At 39.9% G+C, this 8347-nt stretch overlaps 1 long non-coding RNA gene across 1 annotated transcript; it reads right to left on the bottom strand.

Moving 5' to 3' along the window:
* Positions 1-5552: 5552 nt before the first annotated feature.
* On the bottom strand, positions 5553-6209 carry LOC128377210 (uncharacterized). Its single transcript, XR_008323300.1, has 3 exons — positions 6129-6209; positions 5721-5822; positions 5553-5625 (listed from the first exon to the last, which is right to left on the bottom strand). It is a non-coding gene; the product is annotated as an uncharacterized LOC128377210 (long non-coding RNA).
* Between the last annotated feature and the right edge of the window lie 2138 nt (positions 6210-8347).

The following is an 8347-nucleotide window of genomic DNA, read 5'->3' as shown; positions in this document are numbered from 1 at the left end:
TCTGACCTCTGTTACCATGCAGACACACTCAGGAGGGATCTGATTGGCTGCTGCAGGTCGTGTGGTTATCCAGAGGCGAGCAGAGGGAAGCAGTTTCCCCCTGATGAGGTTTGTCAGCAGCACATCCACTGAGGTGGACTCTGTAACATCAGTCAGGATCTCAGTGTTGTGGAAGTCCAGAGGAAGTCGACACTCATCCAGACCGTCAAAGATGAACACAACCTGGAACTCTTCAAACCTGCAGATTCCTGCTTCTTTGGTTTCAGTAAAGAAGTGATGAACAAGTTCCACCAAGCTGTACTTTTTCTTTTTCAGCCCATTCAGCTCTCTGAAAGTGAATGGAAATGTGAAGTGTATGTCCTGGTTGGCTTTGTCTTCAGCCCAGTCCAGAGTGAACTTCTGTGTTAAGACTGTTTTCCCAATGCCAGCCACTCCCTTTGTCATCACTGTTCTGATTGGTTCATCTCTTCCAGGTGAGGCTTTAAAGATGTCTTCATGTCTGATTGTTGTTTCTGGTCTGACTGGTTTCCTGGATGCTGTTTCAATCTGTCTGACCTCATGTTCATCATTGACCTCTGCAGTCCCTCCCTCTGTGATGTAGAGCGGTGTGTAAATCTGATTCAGAAGGGTTGGGTTTCCTGCTTTAGCGACCCCCTCAAACAGACACTGGAACTTCTTCTGCAGGTTAGACTTGAGTTTATATCGACACTTTGCAGCACGAGTTCCTGAATGAACAAACAACAAATGAAATCAATCAGATGATTCTACAGTAAATTGGTAGAATGTAAACATTAAACTGCAGATGTTTATATTTTCCTTCACTATGAAATCTATTCAGCTCATCAGTTGTGGACAAACTGACCACTGACTGTTGTCAGTTTCTGACTGTTTTCAGCTCTGAAGAATTCATAGATCTGATGCAGATGTGTGCATCATATTAACGGCAGAGTTTGAAATATAAACCTCTCCCATGTTTCCTCCATTTCCTCTCCATCATGTTAAATCGGTTAAAATCCTCTTACTGCTCTGCAGAAGCTCAGCCAGCTCCTCCTGCTTCATTCTCCTCAGGAAGTGCAGTGTGATCTCCAGAAATGCCTCTCTGCTGCTCCTCCTCTGCTCTTCCTCCTCACCGTCCAACACCTCCTCATCCTCACTCTGACTCTCTAAGCATTCTGGGTCATCTGGACTCAGAGCCTTCTGCATCTTCTTCAGCTCGTTCTTCACAAACCTGCTGATGTTCTCCTCCAGCAGCTGGAACACAATCAAATGCAAATGTAACTGGTAGAAGTCAACATCAGATGATCAGTGACAGACTGAAAAGCTGCTGGTCTACAGAGTGCAGCATGGAGACTGTTAGGACCAGAATGGTAGTTTAGTATTTAGTCTGTGGCTGTTGTAGTTAGCAGTAGTAGCTGTGCTTTACATTTACACACCATAAATATGGAGTCCAGCTGTGTTTGATGCTGCTGGACAGACTGACCACTGAGAACCTCTGAACTCTGCTGATGAACTCTGTGAAGAAAAGATGAAGTCTCAGAATAAATAATGACACTCACTGTTAAAGGTGTTGTGTTCTATCACAGTGGATCCAGGTAAAACATTCGACTGTTCTGTCTGACCTCTGATCATTTGTCTCTGTAAAGACTTTCTACCTCATACAACACTTAACTGTTATACTGTTAAGTGTTGTAGTAGTGTGTTTGCTTATATTTACGAGTCCATTGTATGTAAAAACAGTTTCCTCTTATGAGAGTTCGATAATAACAGACAAACATTTTACAGTCTGACCTCTGATCAGTTGACTGATGTCCATGTTTGAAGTTAATACGTCGATCATTAGACCGGTCACTCTTCATGGACACACAGCTGGGTTCAGGAGAATCTGGTCTCTGCTGATGGATCCTGATGGAAACAGAGAAGAGATAAAACAAGTGTAACTACAGTGTTGATCCTGAAGATTGTGTGTTTTGTTGGACGACAGCTACGACACATCAGGTGTTTCTACATAAACCTGCAGTAAGAAACTGATCCACACAGCTACAACAAACTGACATTGTTAGCTTGGCTAACTAGCTTAGAGAGCACAGATGCATCTCTGATCTTCCCAGGACACAGTCTGCTCAAACATGATCTCCTGCTATGAGGCCTTTGACAGTAAGACAACCTCAGGTCTCAGTGATGTTGTTGGAGACCAAGAAAAAACACATAACTGGTCATCACTGAACACAACCTGTACTTAGTTTGAGTGACAGCTGCCATCTAGAACAATAAGTGGAGTCAATCGATGAGAATGTAACCGAGCTAACAGGCTATTGGCCTATGAAGGCGCAGTTGAACAGCGGGTCAATAAATAAGTGACAATAAATAGGTGATAAAAAACCTGATCATGACAATTAAGCCATCAGGTATTGTTTATTCTAATGAACTGTGATTTTTTTGTGCTGATGCCAATCGCAGAGGGGAGATAGAGAGCGGTGTCTGGTTAATGTAAAATCATCTGTAAAAACTTATTTTGCTCATGAGTTTATATTTTTCAGTTAATTCATGCCATTTATTGCACAATACTTGTATAAGTTATGTGGCTGGATACGTGTATTTATTTTGGTTTATATTCATTTTTTATATAGGTAAAGCAGCCACTACTGTTATCTGTGTATACTGAAGGTTGAAGTTAGCTGAGAGGAAAACAGTATCATAATTTTCTATTTTACTGTGATTATTACAACCCTCAAAATCATAAAATGAATGCTGTCTTCATCGGAGTACAGTCAGACAATAAAAGAACCCACTAAAAAATACTTCTGTGTCCGCTCCTCTTTATGATGAGGCCACATTACATTCCTGTTTTGCTTTTCCCTCTACCCTCTCTATTTGTTTGTTTTTTAGCTGCTGTTATAATTGTGAGGCAGAGCAGGGGGGTATTCCAGAAAGGAGGATCACCAAACTCTGAGTCTAACCCTGAAGTCTGAGTTGAATTACTCTGAGATGGAAAACTCAGTATCCAATTAGTTCAATCAACTCTGAGTATGTGCACGACCATAGACATATATACAGACGCCGCATTGACTGCTGCTGCCGATTGGAGCGACGTGCCTTCACAGCGGCCATCTTGGTACAGGGCCACTCACTCCTGCAGCGCATTACGTCTATAGAGGAATGACGTGTTTGCACTATACATCGCTCAATTGTAATAAAAATAAATAAATAGATAAATAAATAAAATTGTTCAGTTGTCAACATATATTCATGCGGGTTGTTGTTACAAACGTCAGACAAAGACATAAATAGTGTGACGTTTTTAACAAATCAAACTGTTTGGAAATCGGTCGAGATTTCAGTGAATAATTCTACTTTGAAACTGTGGAGTAGCTCTTACCTCCATAGATATACCTGCACTACTGCCTCTGCTAGCCCTGTACCAAGATGGCGGCGCTTTCGGCACGCCTCTCCACAGTCAATGCGGCGTATACGTATATATGCCTATATGCACGACCGCTATAAAAAGCCATAATCAATGGAGCCTCGATACCTTGATTCACCATGGCAACTACTGAGAAAAAAAGAGTTACGTCACCTCACTGGAACTGGCGCTCCCCCTGCTGGCCTGTGGTGAATATGACCATATACATCACTAAAAGTAACACTGCTGCAGATACTAAAGGCTGATTTATGCTTTTACGTAACCTCCACGCCATAACTACGCCAGTGCCCCGACGTTGTCGTGCACCTTTTCGAAGTTCTGCGTCTCTCCATCACGTCCGTTTTGTCACGGTGCAATTCACCGCCAGAGCGGTAGGTGGATGTGCTCCTTTCCTGAATGGTGTCTCTAGTCCCTGGGAAGAGACTTGAGACACCGACAGTCAAGTCTTTCCGTGTGTCTGAATGCACAGATTTGACTGTCTGATTAGCATCACGTAAGAAGATTCGCTATATGCACAGTGGTCTGTGAGTTTCCGAGGGCCGCTCCACTTTTACTTTAAGATTGGGGTCTGGATAGGACAGTGTCTGGGTCCAGATGTGGACTGCAGACCGCCTAGTAGTGACCTCTGGTAGAGATGATGGATGGATGCTGAGATCTGTGAATGTGTCACTTGATTTGAAGAACTGTGCTAAATTTAAATGTTCTTACAGTCTCTCAAACCAGAATCCAACTGTTGATCTGCAAATGTGACACTAATAAAAAGAGTCAATATTAAAGAATCAATGAAGTGATACAACAAAGACATCACAACTCTTCTCAGGAGAAATAAACAAACAAAACATTTTATATTCTGACCTCTGATCAGCAGGCTGATGTTGGTGTTTGAAGAAAATACGTCGACCCATAGATTTGTCACTCTTCATGGACACACAGCTGGGTTCAGGTTTTGGTTTAAGTCGAGGTTTAGGTTTAGGTTTAGGTTTAGGTCCAGGTCCAGCAGAGTCTGGTCTGTGCTGCTTCTCTGTCCTTCAACACAACACACAGAGCTTTGAGTGTGAATAATGATGGTGGAGTGATGTGAGTGGAGAACAGTGACGGACACTGATCCATCGCCTACTGTGATGTGATGTGATGTGATGTGATGTTATTGACAACCGCTGATGTAACACCTGCTGCCAGACTGCTGTCAGCACAAACCTGCTAACACCCTGGATGACAATGCAGGGCAAGCCGGCAGAAGAGGTTGGAGATGGGGATAACAGCTCAACATCGTCTTATTTGTGCTGATAAACTAAAATAGGCTACATCACTCCACAAAGTATACCGTACCTTGCTTGGATATATTTTATCATACAGTGATGTTTGGTTTTGATATCCATGTGCATTTTATGTATTCATTAATTGATTAATTAATTGATGTCAGTTCTGTCAGTTTCCCCCCAAAAGACATGATATTGTTGGCACACTGCCATTATACTGTTAGCAGCAACAAGTCATGTTTTATTGCTTTGGAAAACGACAGCTTGGTTGCACATGACTGGTACTTCAGGTCTGTACCATTCGTAAACATTGTTCGTACCTAAAAGAAAATCCAAAATATGTGAAAACTGGTGAATGCAGCAAATCCTCGTAAATCACTCATACCCATAATTTAAGAACGAATATGTGCGTTTCTTGCATTTGGACCAATGAGATCTGATGTGGCGCTGTAGTTATATGCTCCCACTTCCTTTTCTCTTCTTATTGTCAGGTGCTCCCGATGAGCTGATTAGTGGGTGGACCTGCTTCTCCTTAATAGGGAAGAGCACAGGAGCTGCTTTCTTCCTCCTCAAAGACACATATACATAGATGCTGCATTGACTGCTGCTGCTGATTGGAGCCATAGACATATGTATATATGTCTATGCATATGCACTACCGCCTCTGCTAGCCCTGTACCAAGATGGCGGCGCTTTAGGCACGCCTCTCCAGAATCAATGCGGAATATGTCTATGTTCCTCCTGACCAACTGTTATTTTTTTGGTTGTTTTTCCTTTTGTTTCATTTTACTCTTCATGGGGGGCCTGGCAGTCCAGGTTTCTTCTTACCTGTGATCAGCAGATTTATGTCCATCGTTGAACTTTGCAGGTTCAAACATCAACCGCAGATTCTTGACAGACGGCCGGCTGAGTTCATCAGAGTCTGGTCTGTGCTGCTTCTCTGTCCTTCAACACAACACACAGAGCTTTGAGTGTGAATAATGATGGTGGAGTGATGTGAGTGGAGAACAGTGATGGACAGTTAGAGATCCTCATCTCACCTCTGAGCTTTGGTCTGGCTGTCATGTTCCCCACACAGAGAGCTTTTAGAGGGAGGGACTCCCTCCTCTCTGTCCTCACTCTGATCCATAGCAGAGAAACACCTTCACACAAACACAACAACATGCTCATTCATTACAAGCAGCTGCACATCACACACACACACTGCTGTCTATCACACTGTCATTCTTTATTCTACCACCAGATGGCGCCACAGTTAGTCATTACTGTAAGATTTCCACTGTGGATACATGTTGAAGAAACTGCATTAACTAGATTCCTTTTCATACAGTTGTATTTTTGTCCACTACAGAGCTCATATGCAGCAAGTTATAGTTCACTTGTGTTTAAAAACTGATGACATGCATCTATTTTCATCCAGCTGTGTGTCAGAAAGAAGAAATACTCACCAGGTGAATTCAGATCCACATGTGGTCACAGAGTGGTTCTACTTTCACCTGTAGAGGAAACACAGAGAGAAACTGCAGCTGATTCTCCTTCATCAGTCCTTCATCATCAATCTGAGGACGCTGTCACACTCTCATAACTTCACAGTCAAAGTCCAAAAGCATCAAGATGATATTAAAGCAGTGAAGCTTGCAGCAGAGTTCAGCTCCAAACACACAGGAGGAACCTGCCAAGACTCTCTGTGAGGACATGAACCAAACTGACAGATTTCACTGGAAACTCATGTTCATCTGTCCACAAACTAATGTCACTGTTGTCTGTCTGATGGAAACAGAACCCCAAAGAACTGAACACACACTGAACAAATGTCTTTCACAGTTTTCACATCAACACTTCACACTATGTTATTAAAATAAGGCTGAAACTTTTTATAAAACTATGATACAAACATTTTTGCAGTTTATGTCAAATCTGTTGTGTTTGGAGGAGTGAGGGACTGTTTGATAACAGACATGATTTGATCTCTTTATGATTATCATCTATTATTCTGCATCCTGATGTTTGAAGAGACTCAATCCAACAATGATTAAATGTTATTATGTGTGTCTCAAGGTGTGATGGAGCTAATAACTTTCTGCTGTACAACTTCACTAACTATTCTTTATATGCTGACGTGTAAGTTTACTCTTCTTGCTGCGCTGATCAGACGCCTGTAAGTTAGTTTCGTTTTAGAGTTGTTTTACCGCGTCGTAGAAATATTTTATAAAAACACATTTAAAAGCTGAAAAACTGAAGTTAAAATAACGTCATTAAAGTAACGTTAACGTCTTCATCTAATCAATCCGTTAAATATCGTGTTAAAACATTTTAAAGCATAACATTCAAATTGTCCGATTACAGTTTTAAGAACCCGGAAACCCGAAATACAGTTTAAGAAATGAACATAAGTCATCAGTATAACTTCCATCTGTACTGTTATCAGATCATTTTAACAGCTGATGACACAAACATGATGAAACTGTTGCTTACGTTACCTTTAGATGCTGAAAATCATCTGAATCAAGCTGATGAGTGAAATAAAACAACAGCTTCAAGTAGGAAACCGAACAAAAGAGGAACAAACATTTAACTGACAAAAGTTTTTTTTTAAATCTTTATTTAACCAGGAAGTCTCTTGAGATTAAAAGGACACCTGCCAACATAGCAACCCATTACAAGGTTATTAAAATGATAAAACACATAATGTCAAAAACAGAAGAGAGTTTTAAGTTTGGTTAGTAAAGTCTGTTGATTCACACACAGTCTCAACTCTCTGTATTTATTTCTAACCTCAGATCGTTTTTAAGGAAATCTGATCCCAGAACAGCAGCTCTGAACTCTGAACAACAGTCAAACATTAACAGTATAAATCTCCATGATATACAGCAACAACAAAAACCTTCTAAATTAAACATTTATTAAGTTTAAACATTTTAAATTGTTGTTAACATTATCAGGAAGGTGATAATTCTACTTTATTATTATTATTAATGAGGTCATAGTGGGTGATGGTGGTGTGATAAAGGGACATGAAAAAGGCACACATCGAAATTATATAAAGACAAACATTATCAAAACATTTAAATAAATAATATATAGTAGATAAATAATAAGAAATATAGTAATGACAAAATAAATAAGTGAATAAATTAAATAAATAAATAGGTCTAATAAAAATAAATAATAAAAAGGAAATAAAATAAAATACATTAATAGGTTTAATAAAATAAATTAATAATGAAAAGGAAATTAAATAAAAAATAAAAAAACCTATAATGGACTGGATGAAATATTAGGAACACTGATGACTATAATGCACCTTAACACACCATCACCCACTATGAGCTCAGTAATAAACATAAAGTAGAATTATATCCTTCCTGATAATGTTAACAAAACTATAAAAGTTAAAACTTATTAAATGTACACTTTATTGCAGAGTCGTTCAAACATGAATGATCAAACGGTGTCTGACTTGATTTAGTTATTTGACGTGTTTCTACCACTAGGGGGCAGACGAGCTCCGCAGTAAACTGACAGACACACTGTGGTCACGTGTGGTTTTAAAAAAAAATGAATGAAATGTTTATAACATCCAGAAGATAAACAACATGAATAAAATGTGTGTGTGTTCAATTAGTTGTCTTATCAAGCTATAGGAGAAATATGAGGGTTTATTGTT

The sequence above is a fragment of the Scomber japonicus genome, chromosome 17 (assembly GCF_027409825.1).
Source record: "Scomber japonicus isolate fScoJap1 chromosome 17, fScoJap1.pri, whole genome shotgun sequence".
NCBI classification, from domain to species: domain Eukaryota; kingdom Metazoa; phylum Chordata; class Actinopteri; order Scombriformes; family Scombridae; genus Scomber; species Scomber japonicus.
The sequence above is the reverse complement of the archived record's forward strand: the minus strand, read 5'-3'. Positions and strand labels throughout refer to the sequence as shown.